The following is an 18,862-nucleotide window of genomic DNA, read 5'->3' on the forward strand; positions in this document are numbered from 1 at the left end:
GGAAAGGTTTAAGGATAGCAGAGTAACGGCAAGATCTTGGGGTTGCAAACTAGAGGCTCTGTCGCCAAAAGATACAAAGGTTTTGGAAGGTCTACTTTTCGTACCTATAAGCAGACCCAGCAGCAACAGCAGCAGAAAAATCCTTTGTACAGGTCCTACAGAGGCAGACAAAGGGGTCGTTCTTGTGGACGTCAAGCCTCCTCCTCCTCCACTTCCTCCTCTGCTACCCACTCCCCGCCTACAACAGCAAAGCAGCCCTAGATCCACCATTTCGGATCATGCGGGTCCTGTGGGGGTCGGCTTACTTATTTTCTACAGGATTGGGAATCGGTTACATCAGATCTTTGGGTTCTCAATCTTGTAGAGAATGGGTATGCTCTTCCCTTTCGGGAATTTCCCCCAAATTACCCTCCTTGCCAAAGTTTTTGCTCGGAGGACCACCTGTTGCTCCTTCAGGAAGAAGTACAAGCATTGTTCAAAAAGGGTGCGATAGAGGTGGTTCCGGAGTAGGAAAGGGGTCAGGGATGCTACTCCCGGTATTTCCTGATTCCCAAGAAGGATGGCAGACTTCGTCCAATCCTGGATCTCAGGATCTTGAACTTTTACCTAAAGCAGGAGAAGTTCAAGATGCTCACTCTTGCGCAGGTTCTTCAGGCGCTGATGGAAGAAGACTGGATGGTGTCAATGACTTGCAGGATGCTTATTTCCATATACCCATTCTGAAGTCACACAGAAAGTATCTCTGCTTCACGGTGGGATCGCAACACTACCAGTTTGCGGTTCTACCGTTTGGTCTTACTACTGCGCCTCGAGTCTTCACGAAGGTGATGGCTGTGGTGGATGCACATCTCAGAAGGTCAGGGATTCCAGTATTCGCTTATCTGGACGACTGGCTGATCAAAACAGAATCTCCAGAGATAGTGCTCCATCATCTGCAAGAGACAACTCAGTTGTTGTACAGGTTGGGTTTTTCGATAAATGTACTCAAATCTCACCTGGTGCCCTCCCAGGGCAACCTGTTCATAGGTGTGGTACTGGACACAACTGTATGTCGTGCATTCCCTCCACCTCAAAGGATTCACGACATACAGGAAATGATTCCTTTTTTTTACAATGGAGAGGTTGTTCCAGTCCTGAAGGTCCTTCGTCTGCTCGGTCTGATGGCTTCTTGCATTCTGTTAGTCAACCATGCATGCTGGCACATGAGGGCACTCCAGTGGTGCCTCCGCAGGCAGTGGTATCAACACCAAGGGGATCTCAGGGAGTCAGTAAGGATCTCCAGAGAAGCTGTGGTGGATCTGTCTTGGTGGGGAGTCGAATCTGTCTCAAGGAAAGCCTTTTCAAACTCCTCCGTCGGTGGCCACATTGATAACGGATGCATCCACTCTAGGGTAGGGTGCTCATCTGGGGGAACTGGATGTCAAGGGTCTTTGGTCTCCAGAAGAAAGGTTTCTTCACATCATCCTTTTGGAATTGCGGGCAATACGTCTGGCACTCAAGGCCTTCCTCCCTTCCCTTCGCGGTCGGTCGGTTCAAGTCCTGACGGACAACAACACCGAGATGTGGTATATCAACAAACAGAGAGGAGTGGGGTCGCAGTGTCTCTGCAGAGAGGCTCTGCGTCTCTGGTCCTGGGTTCAGGAACATCAGATTTGTCCAGTGGCAAATCATCTGGCCGGAGTACTGAACGTTCGTGCAGACAGTCTCATTCGGCAGTTCTCAGCAGATCACGAGTGGAGGCTTCATCCAGAGGTAGTTTGTCATGTCTTTCGGACATGGGGTTCTCCTCAGGTGGACCTGTTTGCCACTCACGAGAACGCTCACTGCCCATCATTCTGCAGTCTCCAGTATCCGATGCAAGGAGCGTTGGGGGATGCGTTTCAGTTGAGTTGGGGCTCGCGACTCCTTTACGCATTTCCTCCCATACCCTTGATTCTTCGGGTTCTGAGGAAGATATGTCAAGACCGGGCCCAAGTAATATTGATCGCCCCGGATTGGCCAAGAAGGGTGTGGTACACAGATCTTCTCCACCTTTCCTCGTGCCCTCCGCTCCGTCTCCCTCTCAGGGCAGACCTCCTCTCGCAGTCGCAGGGGTAGGTTCTACACCCCCACCTCCAGACCTTACACTTTCATGCCTGGAGATTGAACGGGGCAACCTGAATTCCTTTTCTCTCACACCTGGTGTGGTGGATTTCATTCTATCGGCCAGGCGTGACTCCACCAAGTCCATCTATTCTTATAGGTGGTCTAAATTTATATACTGGTGTGGGGAGAATTCTGTTGATCCTTTAAGAGCGTGCTTGTCAGAAATACTTCAATTTGCTCTTTCATTGACGCAGCAAGGTTTTGCTGTAGCTACGGTAAAGGGATATCTATCAGCTTTATCAGCTTTTATCTGTTTACCGGATGAACCATCTTTGTTTAAATCTCCTGTTGTATTGAGATTTTTAAAGGGTTTAACAAATAAGTTTCCTCCTACTCACTCTATTGTGCCTCAGTGGGACTTGAACCTGGTTCTTACATATTTAATGGGTTCTCCATTTGAGCCTCTACACAGGTGTCATTTGAGACTTTTGTCTTTTAAGACTGTTTTTCTTGTCGCAATTACCTCAGCAAGGAGGGTAAGTGAGCTTCAAGCTCTTAGTTCAAAGCCCCCGTTCTTGACCATCCATGCTGAACGAATGTTTCTTAGGACCAGGGCTGCTTTTCTGCCTAAGGAGGTAACTCCCTGCCATCTAGGGCAGTCTATTATCCTTCCTACCTTCTATCCTCCCCCTCACCCTTCTAAGGAGGAGGAGCGACTTTACCGTCTGGACCCCAAAAGGGCGGTGAGCTTTTATCTTGATAGGACGAAAGACTATCGAGTGGATGATTAGCTCTTTATTTGATTTGCTGGCTGCAAAAAAGGAAGAGCTGTGCACAAGCGCACACTCTCAAGATGGATCATACTATGCATAAAAATCTGCTACGCCCTGGCTGGTAAGGAACCTCCAGAGGGAATAAGTGCTCATTCTACTAGAGCAAAGTCGTCAACATCTGCTTTGTCTAGAGGTGTACCTGTAGAGGACATTTGTAGAGCGGCAACATGGGCCTCCCTCCACACTTTTGCAAAGCATTACTGCTTAGATAGTGAGATGAGGAGGGATGGCCATTTTGCGCGCTCTGTCCTTCAAGATTTCCTGGTATAGAAGAGTGGACACCCTCCTCCGGGAGTGGGGACTGCTATGGGAATCTATTCACAAGGTGAGGAATCCACTGGCAGATGTATCCATCAGAAGAACAAGTTACTTACCTTTGGTAATGCTTTTTCTGGTGGATACAGTATCTGCCTGTGGATTCCACACATGCCCACCCGCCTCCCCGTTGTCCACTCTTCTATATCTGAGTTCATGACAATGTTTAAATACATTAATGTGTTTATATGTATATATATATATATATATATATATATATATATATATATATATATATATATATATATATATGTTATATATGGTGTTTTCCATGCATTATCTTCACACTATGTGTGTATTTTTGGATATTATGTACTGGGTACATTGTATATGTACATGTCTACCATCATTGGTCCGTCCGGGTGCCTCGAAGGCATGGAAAAAAGGACGGAACTGATGTTATCACGCCGATGTGGGCCTAATAAGGAGTCAGTGACGTCAGTCGGAGTCGCGCGCGATGCCGTGCTCCTGTGACGTCGTCCACGCCGGCGTGCTACAAAAGAATTTTCCGAACGTTGCTGACGCAGGGGGATATTCACAAGGTGAGGAATCCACAGGCAGATACTGTATCCACCAGAAAAAGCGTTACCGAAGGTAAGTAACTTGTTCTGTAGGTTCGGTAAGTAGTGTAACTAATTTATACGTTTTAGTGTATTTAAAGTTAGTCATATCTGTTGTTGTGTTTTTTTTGCTAAATATGGAGGTATTGCGAGATAGTACCACAGTTCATAGTAATTACAAGTCATTAGCTGATTGTGTTATCTTTGGCCTTAGAAAAGTTAAACGCAGCTATGTTTTTGGGTACACTTTGCCCATTTTCTTTGTTACGCCTTCAGATGTAGGTAAGTATTCGTGGGGTGGTATTTTTGCCCTAACTATTACCACTTTAGCGTAAAATACTTAAACGTTTCTATATATTTTTAAAAAAAACAGAGAGCACGGTAGTACCGTGGTACCCTAAAAACATTTTGTAAGGTTAAAATTTGTCTTTTTTATTTCTATAAAGCAGTGTACTCTACGCTGTGTTTTTTGTAAAGTAGCAGGGTACTTTTTACTAATTTACGCGCTACTCCATACACAATTTTACACTTTTTTGTATATATTTAAATATGCAAAAAAAAAAATTAAATACACTTTAACACATTATATTTACAGTACAGTCTTATTATTTGCAATTTTTTTTAAATAATTTTTTTACGGTACTTAAGTACTTCAAAATAAAGAAAATATATATATTTAAACTTATAAATATTTTTCTCTGCCTATTACCCCTTTCCTAAAGCGGTAATAGGTAGGAAAAAATACCAAACCTAATACTTACCTACATTGAATGGTGTAATGCAAAACACAGGGAAACTTGAACTGAAAACAACATGGCTGCCTTCAACTTTTGTAAAGGCAGTCATTAGCCAATCAGCTAATGACTTGCCATCACTATATACCTGAAGAGTACTGCGGTACTACTGTGGCCATAGATATAGCTAAATTTAAAACACTTAAAACTTAACAAATACTAACCCTTCTTACCTCCAGTACTCACAATATCATCTGCATACCATAACATATAATCCATCCAAATGCTGGGAAAATCAGACTGACAGATTTCCTGCGACGCGAAATACAAAAGTCTATGTAAAATGCATTGGATTTTACACCCATTTTGGAATCCCCCTTTTTTCTTTGCACCCCCTTGATGAAACACAATGAAACCTTCAGGACTACCAGAATAACATGGGGCAGTAGGTCTGCAAAGTTTCATGGATGTTCGTCAAACAGATGCAAAGAGATTAAGGGACAGAAATTTCAATATCCAGTCACCCTAGCTATGACTACAGAATGGCTACTGCCACTGTGTACTACCTTAACTCGGGGTACCTCTGTCTGTAACAACAACCAATCAGTGTTGATGGGACAGGTCTACTGTTGCTGATTGTTAGAGAAGAAATAGTTGACAAAAATAGCTTTTTTGCATTAGGTGGTCTCTTTAATGTTTTCAACATGATATAGAACTCCCTTTTGACCTAAAAATGAGAAAACAAATTATTTTCAAAACAAGTGTGGAATTAGCATTCACTTTTATTGGTAATAAAAGGATAAGTTTCCATATTATTCAATGCTGTATTATTGTTCCACAAATGCAGTAGAATGCCTTACAACATGTTCAGCAATGATTTAATGTGAACCTGACTTTGCAGAAATGAGAGCACCACCACACTTGATTAGGTCACAGAGACTAAGGGCCAGATGTAGGAGACCAAATACCGGTCGGTAACGGCCGATTTCGGCCGTTACCGACCGGTATTTGGGTTTTGTAATGTAGGGGGCCGTTGATTTACAGAATCGGTTAAATTTACCGATTCGGTAAATTTACAGAATCAGTAAAATACCGAATCGGTAAATTTACCGAATCTGTAAATCAATATGTAGGTGGCACAGTAAACAGTGCCACAGGCCCCTAAGAATTCGTTATTTACCATGTAATGCTATTGCATGGTAAATAACGAATTCCTTTGTAGTACACCTGTGCCATGTGGCACACAGACATGCCCTAAGGGCATGTCTGTGTGTCACATGGCACACAAGCCAGAAACAGGGGTGCAACAGGGTGTCAAAGTGACACCCTGTCCCCTTGGCAATTCGGTATTTTGACCGATTCGGTAATTACCGAATCGGTATTTGCATTGGTTCCTATGGGCTTCAAGCCCCATAGGAATCAATGGCAAATACCGATTCGGTAATTACCGAATCGGTAAATACCGAATCCTACCGATGCGGTATTTGTTACCGAACAATTACCTACATCAGATTTACCGATTCATGAATACCGAATCGGTAAAATTCGGTATTTATGAATTGGTAATTCTGATTTACCTACATCTAGCCCCAAAATTCCACGTGAAAAACTTTTATTAGTTAGCATCGTTTGTCATTCACTGAGAACTCTTTCTGACTTTTTTTTTACCATTAGAATTTGCCTCCAACTGCAGTGGATAGTGAAAAGGCGATGAGATGCATAATAAGCAGTTCCTCCTCTGATATACTGCTTTTATACAAAATAAATCAAACAATGTTTCCCAGTTCAGTGAAAATTAAGTGCAGTGGCGGCCGGCACAGGTAAGCGCAGTGAATCGGGGCAGTGCGTGGCAGATCGGGGCAGGGCGCGGCAGGGGGAAGTCGACAGACGACAGAATGGGTATTATTTATTTATTTAATTATACAAAATGCATCGACTTTCCCCCAACCACCCTGCCCCAACCCACCGCATTTACTTGTGCCGGCTGCTGCTGGTTAAGTGGACCAGCGAGGATTTTCTAAAACCTGAGTTCAAAAATATGATTGCTCATCTTCTTACATATTGCCACCAGAAACTCAAATCAATGTCGTCCGTGTTTATTTTTGCCCGCTACAATGTTCAAAGACTCTAATTCCTTTTGCCCAATATACCATACTTTATTGCCAGTTTGTATATAATAGTAATGTAAACTTTTCCCAGAATGTTTCTGACATGTGCTATTTTTAAATACAATTTTATGCCAAGACAAATCTTTAAGTGCTCATACATTTATCAATTTCCCATCAGTGAGATTAATTCCTCGTGGTGGTATTGACATACCCAAGCTCTTAAATGTATTGCTTGGCCTTCACTCATGCCTCTATCACCAATGAAAAATAGTTTAAAAATATAAACAGAAAGTTGCACTTTTATAATGGATGTGTAATGCCGCTCACCAATAGAGAGCTTGTACGTAAACATGATATGACTTGTTAACACCGCTGGCTGTATACTGCCTATAACATCCTGAAAATGTACATGTATGTCATTTGTCCTCGAAGTTTTAATAAAAACCAAGTAAAAAAAACAATGAGAAAAGGGGTCAAGTGCCTCAAACACCCTGTAATCAACACAGATAAAAACTGATCGATTTATGAAAACAATGGGTAATATGAGGTGTATGCATTATTGTGTCTTTTTGTAAATGTTACGGGATTTTTCTTAATTTACTCCAGCGACCTATTTCTGATGTCCTTGTGCAGAAGCAATATAAATCGGCTGAGGAAACATCAATTGAACAGGTTAGTATATTCCGCCTGTTGATATATATCTGTGAAAAACGTAAATGTATCATATTTCGGAAGTGAGCCACTCATGCTTAACACACAAAGAGAAAGCCAGAGACACACTGACTATCAGAGAAAGACATGGTCCCCATGTTAGATTCTTCATCGTCTGTACCTTCTATGTTTGCCAATGCACACATTTCAGAGCACACAGAGACTTACGTCTTGTGAAGTGACTCTGGTACATAGAAAGAATAATTCCAGACTATTTCCTTTGTCTGTATTTATACTTCGGTTTCAGGGTATTTCTCCACAGAGAAACCAGAACCTTGCATATTCCCGAGCGTGATTATACAGAACGAGTTCATATCTGAGTTCATTACTCACATTAAAACCTTCAGACCCATTTAGAGAGTCATGAAAAATAAGTAACAGCACCATGAATTGGTGATAGGAATCCCACACATGGAATTCAAGGTATTAACCCAATTTTAGCTAAGAACAGGGTGTACCAAACACAAACAGTGTTTCTACAAGTGTTTCTGATATTTAAAAGATTAGTGTTGCAACGTAAAAATGGACAAGGCATGAGTGTATTGTGTTGGAACTATTTAATGGTGTCTACATAACCAATATAAGTATTTAATAATTACTGTTTGACCAAAAAGTTACCAGAAATCCATTTTTTTCAATGTGGAATTACCTCAAGGTTTTTGTTGGTGATAATATGATTAGCTTTTCCCTTTTGTAATGCTGTACAACTGTGTCACAAATGCAATATAATATATTTACATTACATTCAACACTGGTTTTAGCTGGGTCTGGTATTATCTTAACTAGGGTACCTCTGCTGTTGTGTGGGTTTTAGAGACATATAACCAGTACTTTAAATGGGTCAATATTGTCCGGTACAGAATACAGGCACATTTTTTATGTTGAGAAGGAGAGTACTGAAAAAAGCACCTCTGAAAACTCTACATCAATTCTCATAGTTTGTCATTCATCGAGAACGCTTGCTGATTTTTTTTTACCACTAAATTCAGTCTAGTGCAGTAGATAGTAAAAAGGTCACGAAGGACACAGTAAGTTGTTTGTTATCTAATATATATATATATATACTGTTTTATGCTAAAAGCCCAGCGCAGGTGCATTAGCTTGGACGTCTTAAAAGCTGAATACATTTATACAATTGTTGATGTTGTTAAATATCCATACTTGACAAATCATTTAATGTGATTTGACCTTAGTTTCTTCCTCTTAGAATTCTCTAAGACTCTCACTGCTTTAGCTCTTCACTCCAAATCGTTCCATCTCTTTTATAACCACTTCAGCACTCTTTATATAAAAGTATTGAAAACATTTTCCATATTCTCGTGAACTTTTCTTGAAATCTGTTCTTTTCAACTACTATTGATATACTGTAACTTATTTTAGGATTTTCATACACCTGCCCATTTCCCATCAGCCAAATTCATTTTTTGGAGAGGTAATCATGTTCCTCCATTTGTCACATTATTTTTTATTTACACTTATGGCTCCATCACTGGTAAAGTGGTCAGGGTTAGAAAAAAAAACAGTGATCACATCAGATGCAATTCTGTGATGTCTGTAAACGAAATGCTAAGTGAAGAGCACACATCATTTTTTGTTGTTGTGAATGTTAGCTCTGGTTTTTGGTTTCATCCAGTCACCTGCACCCAGTGTAGCAGTCAAGAAGCTGGATCAGACAATTGAGAAAAAATCCAATGAAAATGTTAGTGTATTAAGTCTGTTAATATACATTTGTGAAACTCTGAAGAATATCCTTTTTGGCACTGAGTTGGTAATGCTTATCATGCTAAGAGAGAACACTAGCGACATACTTTGACTTTTATACAGAAAAGATAAGGACCTGCTCCCGAGCTTTGGTTCTCCACCCTCTGGAACATATGGTTTTTGCTGATGCACACATTTCAGAACCTATTGAGGCTGAAGTCTTGGCCATTGACATAGCAGAAACTGTTCCACGCTTTTCTCTTCACGCTATTCACACATCCGATCTCTGATTATTAGTGCTTCATTTGAGTTGGTGGGGGCCACTGACACTCATTTTTAGGGTCCAGCACTTATTTTTCTTCATCAGACATTCACTGAGTAAAAAGAAGGAAAAAACAAAAGCAGAAACTCCAAGGAAGTGAAAAACTGAAAAACCATCAGTAAGAGAACAAGCATTTACAATGCAACGGTTTCGCCTTTGCAAAGGTTTGAGCTATTGGCATTGTAAATGACAAACTTTTTATTTATGTGTTGGTTTTGAAAACCGATAAATAAATGGCATTGTCATTTACAATGGCAATAGCTTAATCTCTCGCAAATGCGAGACCTGGCACATGGAGACACATACCGACTGTCATACAAATAAAAGAACAGGCACACTGACACTGCCACAGATACACATACAGAAGCAAATACACAAAGATGGACAAAGACTTGAGCACAGCTGCAAGAACACACTCAGGCCATCGAAAGTCCCAGTGCACAAACACAGAAACTCAAATGGACGCAAACTGATATTCCCAGTGAAAATAAAATAACATTTATCCAGCACACATAACGTTACCAGCCTACGCATACACACACATACAGAAACGTGAGCCCCGCCAGGAAAACTAAACATGCACAATAAATGCGTAATGGAACACAGGATCAGCCCAGCTACACACATCACCGCCGTTGTGAACCCAACAACACACGCCAGGACGTGCAAGGAAGGCGGGCCAGGCTCGGCGGTAGAGGAAGCACATGGAGGGAAGGGTGGACTAACTCTATGCGTTGGTGAGTGGAAGCACATCAGAACAGCCTGTGAATGTTTCTCGCAGTGATGTGTGCGTGCATGCCCCGGAAGAGCGATGTACTGTGCGTGTGTGTGTGCGCATGTGTGCACGTGTGTATGTCTGTGTGCACGTGTGTGGCCTTCTACCGCATTGATGTATTGTGTGTGTCTTCTGCTTTGAAGTGCGTGTGTATGTTCATGTGTATGCATGTGTGTCTTCTGCTTTGGAGTGTCCGTACGGCATGTGTGTGCTTGTGTGTGTGTGGCCTACTACCGCAGTGATGGGTTTGTGTGTCTGCTGCTGTGCAGTGTGCGTTTCCGTGTGGTTGTGTGTGCTGGAGAGGTGGGCGGTGTGCCACTTACTTGTGGTGTAGGCAGCCTGGCAGGCCGGGCATGGTCCTACTCCTGGGCGCTCTTCAGGCGGCGGGTGCTGAGCCCCGGAGCCTCTTGCAGAGTAGAGCCGGGCGAGGGCCGGGTGTATCCGGGGGACCGGGCATCCTTCTCCCCACGCTGCAGGTAGCCCAGGCCGCGGCCGTGCAGTGCTGGCTCTGTGCTGCTGCAGTGCAGCTCTCCTCCTCCGATGGAGCCACGTCCGTCCTCCCGCAAAGCAACCGCCCAACCGGCCGAGGTGCTGGCACCCCTAACCGCCACCCAGCGGTCACCCCGATCTCCAGGAGAGCAGTCACCTATTACACCCGCCAGCGCAGACACCTCCCCCTCTTCTAGTGCAGTCACCCCGGCCTCCAGCAGAGCAGTCACCTTAACCTCCACCAGTGCAGTGACCTATTACACCCTCCAGCAGAGCAGTCACCCTAACTTCCACCAGTGCAGTCACCTATTACACCCCCCAGCAGAGCAATCACCCTAACCTCCACCACAGCGGTCACTCCGGCCTCCAGCAGAGCAGTCACCCTACCCTCCACCTGTGCAGTCACCTATTACACCCTCCAGCGCAGTCACCTCACCCTCCACCAGTGCAGTCACCCCAGCCTCTACTAGTGCAGTCATCCCGGCCTCCACCAGTGCAGTCACACCAGTCTCCTCTAGTGCAGTCACCCCAGCCTCTACCAGTGCAGTCACCCCAGTCTCCTCCTCACCCCAGCCTCCACCAGTGCAGTCACCCCAGTCTCCTCCAGTCCAGTCACCCCAGTCTCCTCCAGTTCAGTCACCCCAGCCCCCACCCGTGCAGTTACTCAAGCCTCCACCAGTGCTGTCACCCCAGCCTCAACCAGTGCATGCACCCCAGTCTTCTCTAGTGCAGTCCCCCAGCCCCACCAGTGCAGTCACTCAAGACTCCACCAGCACAGTCACCCCAGCCTTCTCCAGAGCAGTCACCCCAGCCTTCTCCAGAGCAGTCACCTCAGGCTTCTCCAGAGCAGTCACCCGAACCTCCCCTAGTGTACGCAGTCACTATCACTTGCAGTGCAGTCCCTTCAACCTCCGCCAGTGCCTTAGCCCCAGACACCCCAGTGCAGTTGCCCCAACCTCCTGCGGCTGGTCAGTTCCTGCCTCACACACAACTTCCAGCAGTGAGATCACCCGGCCTTCTGCAGCACCAATATGTCAGCCTCGTGCAGTTCACCAGCCCAGCCTCGTGCAGTTTCCCCAGCCCAGCCTTGCGCAGTTCACCAGTCCAGCCTCGCGCAGTTCACCAGCCCAGCCTGGTGCAGTTCACCAGCCCAGCCTCGTGCAGTTCATCAGCCCAGCCTCCTTCCGGTGCATCCTCCGGCCTCCATCGCTGTGTTCCTCCAGGAGCAGAAGCAACCTCGGTGTGAGCCGGTGTCTGCAAGGTCACGTCACTCCCTGCAGCGCAGTTCCCCCTAACCTGAATATGGGAGATCACATCGACATCCCGAGGTGCATCCACCTGGCCACCTGCGGTGCGACCCCCGGCCTTCCGAGAGTGCATTCACTGCCGGTGGTCCCCGCCAGGCTCTTGCATCACAGCGAGCCGCACCCCCGCTTCCTGCAGTGGGATCCCCCGGACCCTGCAGCGTGACCCCCTCTGCCCAGCCGGGCTGCAGTCTCCTCGCGGGGCTCCGGTGCTAATGCTGAGGCCCGGGGACTCTCGCGCGCAGCCCCTCAGCGCGCGGCAGCTCCGAGCATGGCCCCGCCAGGTGCGTTCACACGGGGAGGACACGCACCGTGCGTGAGACCACGAGCGGTTTGTAAAACCCAGGTTTGCGTCGCCTACTTTGCACACCCCCCCTTTCCACCTACCATGTTCCGCCCACTGAACTAACCCAAGCGGAACGCTCCACTCCTGCTTATCCGTCTGGCCCCCACCGCACTCCAACTTTCCGCAGACCTACGGTTTTTGTTCATGGAGGCCGATGGTTCTACCGAGTCACGTGACCACACCTACACGTACAGAGGCCTCCTTCTTGCACAGCACAGTTTATACAATCATGGCGAATACTGGAAACCGGCAGTTTTATTTTAAAGGGGAGCTCAAAACGGGTCTCTCTATCGGGCTCTATTTTGTGTTAGTAAGAATGAATAGATAGTTGAGATTAGTAAAATGAATTACGTGACCGGTTTTACGAGTGCGAAGTTAGTGTTGAATGGGTCATACCTCTGCAGATAAATTCAAGGTTGCCTCTGTTACCGTAGCGGGGTACAACTGCGCAGTTACATGTTCGCATGGACAGGAGTCCGTAAGGCAAGGGCGTGTTTTTCGTGCTCTCCCCTTCCCATTGGCTGGAAGGTAAAATTCCAGCCAATGGGAAGAGGAGAGGGCGTGACTTAAAAAAACACACGGCAACGCCCCCGAATCGCGTCAAGGTGGGCCCTGAACTCAGTGACGCTCCTCTCCTCCAATGGCTGGCCAGCATTTACGAGGCCAGCCAATGGAGAAGAGGGGCGTGTTCAGGCCCCCATAGTACTAACAAAAGATTTCGGCTCCGCCCACCCACTGCTTACGCAGTGGGACGGTAGCCGAAACCTAAAAAGCAGGAACCAGCAAATGTAAGAAGCGGACAGGGAGTGCCTGGTAGTGAATTAAAAGGCATGAAGTGGATTCAGGACTGTGCTGCCTTGATATTTTTCATGCCAACCTTTAATTTTTCAGCCGGCAGCTTCCGAGCAGTTTTGGGCACTGGACCTTATCCATTCTTTATTACTCCTACTCCTTCAGTTCAGTCCACTCCTCAGACACTCATCTTTTTTATCACCACTTCAGCACTCTTTATATAAAAGTATTGAAAACATTTTCCATATTCTCATGAACTTTTCTGGAATTCTGTTCTTTTCAACTACTATTTACATACGTGACATTTTTTTAGGATTTTCATGCACCTGCTCAATTCCCATCAGCAAAATTCATTTTTTGGAGATGTAATCGCATACCTCCATTTGTCACATTATTTCTGATTTACACTTATGGCTTCATCACTGGTAAAGTGGTCAGGGTTAGAAACAAACCCAGTACTCACATCAGATGCAATTCTGTGGTGTCTGTAAACAAAATGCAAAATGAAGAGCACACATCATTTTTTGTTGTTGTAAATGTTAGCTCTGCTTTTTGGTTTCTTCCAGTCACCTGCAACAGTGTTGCAGTGAAGAAGCTGGAGCAGACAATTGAGAAAAAATCAGATGAAGAGGTTAGTGTATGAAGTAAGCGTGGGCGTAAAATCCGCTTCGCGGGCGAATTTGCGAATTTTTGACCATTTCGCGATCCACGAATCGCACAAATTTACCCAATAAATCGCATTTTGCTTGGTCGCGCTTGAAAAATATAATATCGTGCGCGCGGCGTTGACTCTGAGCCTGCCGAGTTGTTTTTCTCCCGGTTTTGCGTGAGCTGTGCCATTTTCGATCTTGCTGCGTGATCGCGCAAGAGTTTTTCGAACGCAATTACGTCATCGTGGCTTGCCATCTTGCACGGCGAGTTTAGCAAAGCGAGTACGTCATAAATGCCCGCGACGGCGCGCAGCTGACTTCCGGCAGGAGGTTTGAACAGCTTGCGTTCCCGAAATTGCAAAAATTGCAATTCTGCACAAGAAATCCACCGCAGGAAGCATAAACCTTGTGAAAATGATGATTTTGATCAGAATAACTCATCAGATTGACATTTGGCTGCACTTTTTGGTGCAGGAGTCCATTTTTTGGGGTGGGGTGGGAGAAAGGAAGTGCCCCAGAGTCTCCAACTTCCTGTTCCTGTCCAGCAGGCTCCTCCCAGTGCTTTGTGCATGTCCTGGTCACTTTTCATTTGGCTGTGGAGCTGGAAGGATTACTTTTTCTTGCTGCTGGTGGATTTTTGTATTTGAGGACTTTTTGGACTTTGGAGTTTGGATCACTTTTGGACTTGAGATTTTACAAGTAAGTTGGTGTTGTTTGTTTGGGGCATTGCAGTTGAGGCAACTCCAGTTCTAAAACTTTTTTCACAACTTTAACAAAATATATATTGTGGTGGGTAGCTAGCCACAGTATCCAGTAGGCCCAGGGTTAGTCATGGGTGCATGATACAGCTGTTTCTCTGATTTTTTTTATTTAATTCTCATTTATGTCATGGAATTTTAGCTCACTGTTATATGTTGTTGTTTTTTTAATTTTGGAGTGCCTGTAAAGCCTCACTAGCCAGTAGGCCCAGGGGTAGTGAGTGGTGAATGGACTAAGTCTTTCTGTGGGGTGTCTTGAATTTAAACATCATTGAGGGCATGGATGGCATGGGATTGTGGTGATTTTTATGTGTTTTTCGATTTTTTGGGGTGTTGTTGGGGACTGGCCATGTGGGTGGGGGCCATTTTGAGTGCTGGTACAGGCAGGGCCTGGCCATGTGCTGGGGGCAAGGGGCCATTTTGAAGGCAAGCAGTGTGCTCAGGCCTGCACCCATTTTGCCTAGCTTTCATCTATTATGCCCAGGGGTACTCAGTGGTGCATGGGCCTAGTCTTTCTGTGGGGTGTCTTGAATTTAAACATCATTGAGAGGATGGATGGCATGGGATTGTGGTGATTTTTATGTGTTTTTCGATTTTTTGGGGTGTTGTTGGGGACTGGCCATGTGGGTGGGGGCCATTTTGAGTGCTGGTACAGGCAGGGCCTGGCCATGTGCTGGGGGGCAAGGGGCCATTTTGAAGCCAGGCAGTGTGCTCAGGCCTGCACCCATTTTGCCTAGCTTTCATCTATTATGCCCAGGGGTACTCAGTGGTGCATGGGCCTAGTCTTTCTGTGGGGTGTCTTGAATTTAAACATCATTGAGGGCATGGATGGCATGGGAATGTGGTGATTTCTTTGTGTTTTTTGATTTTTTGGGGTGTTGTTGGGGACTGGCCATGTGGGTGGGGGCCATTTTGAGTGCTGGTACAGGCAGGGCCTGGCCATGTGCTGGGGGGCAAGGGGCCATTTTGAAGGCAGGCAGTGTGCTCAGGCCTGCACCCATTTTGCCTAGCTTTCATCTATTAAGCCCAGGGGTACTCAGTGGTGCATGGGCCTAGTCTTTCTGTGGGGTGTCTTGAATTTAAACATCATTGAGGGCATGGATGGCATGGGCCCAGGCCGCGGCCGTGCAGTGCTGGCGCTGTGCTACTGCAGTGCAGCTCTCCTCCTCCGATGGAGCCACGTCCGTCCTCCCGCAAAGCAACCGCCCAATCTGCCGAGGTGCTGGCACCCCTAACCGCCACCCCAGCGGTCACCCCGATCTCCAGGAGAGCAGTCACCTATTACACCCGCCAGTGCAGACACCTCCCCCTCTTCTAGTGCAGTCACCCCGGCCGCCAGCAGAGCAGTCACCTTAACCTCCACCAGTGCAGTCACCTATTACACCCTCCAGCAGAGCAGTCACCCTAACCTCCACCAGTGCAGTCACCTATTACACCCTCCAGCAGAGCAGTCACCCTAACCTCCACCACAGCGGTCACTCCGGCCTCCAGCAGAGCAGTCACCCTACCCTCCACCTGTGCAGTCACCTATTACACCCTCCAGCGCAGTCACCTCACCCTCCACCAGTGCAGTCACCCCAGCCTCTACTAGTGCAGTCATCCCGGCCTCCACCAGTGCAGTCACACCAGTCTCCTCTAGTGCAGTCACCCCAGCCTCCACCAGTGCAGTCACCCCAGTCTCCTCCTCACCCCAGCCTCCACCAGTGCAGTCACCCCAGTCTCCTCCAGTGCAGTCACCCCAGTCTCCTCCAGTTCAGTCACCCCAGCCCCCACCAGTGCAGTTACTCAAGCCTCCACCAGTGCTGTCACCCCAGCCTCCACCAGTGCATGCACCCCAGTCTTCTCTAGTGCAGTCCCCCAGCCCCACCAGTGCAGTCACTCAAGCCTCCACCAGCACAGTCACCCCAGCCTTCTCCAGAGCAGTCACCCCAGCCTTCTCCAGAGCAGTCACCCCAGGCTTCTCCAGAGCAGTCACCCGGACCTCCCCTAGTGTACGCAGTCACTATCACTTGCAGTGCAGTCCCTTCAACCTCCGCCAGTGCCTTAGCCCCAGACACCCCAGTGCAGTTACCCCAACCTCCTGCGGCTGGTCAGTTCCTGCCTCACACACAACTTCCAGCAGTGAGATCACCCGGCCTTCTGCAGCACCAATATGTCAGCCTCGTGCAGTTCACCAGCCCAGCCTCGTGCAGTTCACCAGCCCAGCCTTGCGCAGTTCACCAGTCCAGCCTCGTGCAGTTCACCAGCCCAGCCTGGTGCAGTTCACCAGCCCAGCCTCGTGCAGTTCATCAGCCCAGCCTCCTTCCGGTGCATCCTCCGGCCTCCATCGCTGTGTTCCTCCAGGAGCAGAAGCACCTCGGTGTGAGCCGGTGTCTGCACGGTCACGTCACTCCCTGCAGCGCAGTTCCCCCTAACCTGAATATGGGAGATCACATCGACATCCCGAGGTGCATCCACCTGGCCACCTGCGGTGCGACACCCGGCCTTCCGAGAGTGCATTCACTGCCGGTGGTCCCCGCCAGGCTCTTGCATCACAGCGAGCCGCACCCCCGCTTCCTGCAGTGGGATCCTCCGGACCCTGCAGCATGACCCCCTCTGCCCAGCCGGGCTGCAGTCTCCTCGCGGGGCTCCGGTGCTGATGCTGAGGCCCGGGGACTCTCGCGCGCAGCCCCTCAGCGCGCGGCAGCTCCGAGCATGGCCCCGCCAGGTGCGTTCACACGGGGAGGACACGCACCGTGCGTGAGACCACGAGCGGTTTGTAAAACCCAGGTTTGCGTCGGCTACTTTGCACACCCCCCCTTTCCACATACCATGTTCCGCCCCCTGAACTAACCCAAGCGGAACGCTCCACTCCTGCTTATCCGTCTGGCCCCCACCGCACTCCAACTTTCTGCAGACCTACGGTTTTTGTTCATGGAGGCCGATGGTTCTACCGAGTCACGTCACCACACCTACACGTACAGAGGCCTCCTTCTTGCACAGCACAGTTTATACAATCATGGCGAATACTGAACACCGGCAGTTTTATTTTAAAGGGGAGCTCGAAACGGGTCTCTCAATCGGGCTCTATTTTGTGTTAGTAAGGATGAATAGATAGTTGAGATTAGTAAAATGAATTACGTGACCGGTTTTACGAGTGCGAAGTTAGTGTTGAATGGGTCATACCACTGCAGATAAATTCAAGGTTGCCTCTGTTACCGTAGCGGGGTACAACTGCACAGTTACATGTTCGCATGGACAGGAGTCCGTAAGGCAAGGGCGTGTTTTTCGTGCTCTCCCCTTCCCATTGGCTGGAAGGTAAAATTCCAGCCAATGGGAAGAGGAGAGGGCGTGACTTAAAAAAACCACACGGAAACGCCCCCGAATCTCGTCAAGGCGGGCCCTGAACTCAGTGACGCGCCTCTCCTCCAATGGCTGGCCAGCATTTACGAGGCCAGCCAATGGAGAAGAGGGGCGTGTTCAGGCCCCCATACTACTAACAAAAGATTTTGGCTCCGCCCGCCCACTGCTTACGCAGTGGGACGGTAGCCGAAACCTAAAAAGCAGGAACCAGCAAATGTAAGAAACGGACAGGAAGTGCCTGGTAGTGAATTAAAAGGCATGAAGTGGATTCAGGACTGTGCTGCCTTGATATTCTTCATGCCAACCTTTAATTTATCAGCCGGCAGCTTCCGAGCAGTTTTGGGCACTGGACCTTATCCATTATTTATTACTCCTACTCCTTCAGTTCAGTCCACTCCTCAGACACTCATCTTTTTTATCACCACTTCAGCACTCTTTATATAAAAGTATTGAAAACATTTTCCATATTCTCGTGAACTTTTCTGGAATTCTGTTCTTTTCAACTACTATTTACATACGTGAAATTTTTTTAAGATTTTCATGCACCTGCTCAATTCCCATCAGCAAAATTCATTTTTTGGAGATGTAATCGCATACCTCCATTTGTCACATTATTTCTGATTTACACTTATGTCTTCATCACTGGTAAAGTGGTCAGGGTTAGAAACAAACCCAGTACTCACATCAGATGCAATTCTGTGGTGTCTGGAAACAAAATGCAAAATGAAGAGCACACATCATTTTTTGTTGTTGTAAATGTTAGCTCTGCTTTTTGGTTTCTTCCAGTCACCTGCAACAGTGTTGCAGTCAAGAAGCTGGAGCAGACAATTGAGAAAAAATCAGATGAAGAGGTTAGTGTATGAAGTAAGCGTGGGCGTAAAATCCGCTTCGCGGGCGAATTTGCGAATTTTTGACCATTTCGCGATCCACGAATCGCACGAATTTACCCAATAAATCGCATTTTGCTTGGTCGCGCTTGAAAAATATAATATCGCGCACGCGGCGTTGACTCTGAGCCTGCCGAGTTGTTTTTCTCC

This window comes from Lissotriton helveticus, chromosome 5_1, assembly GCF_964261635.1.
Source record: "Lissotriton helveticus chromosome 5_1, aLisHel1.1, whole genome shotgun sequence".
NCBI classification, from domain to species: Eukaryota; Metazoa; Chordata; class Amphibia; order Caudata; family Salamandridae; genus Lissotriton; species Lissotriton helveticus.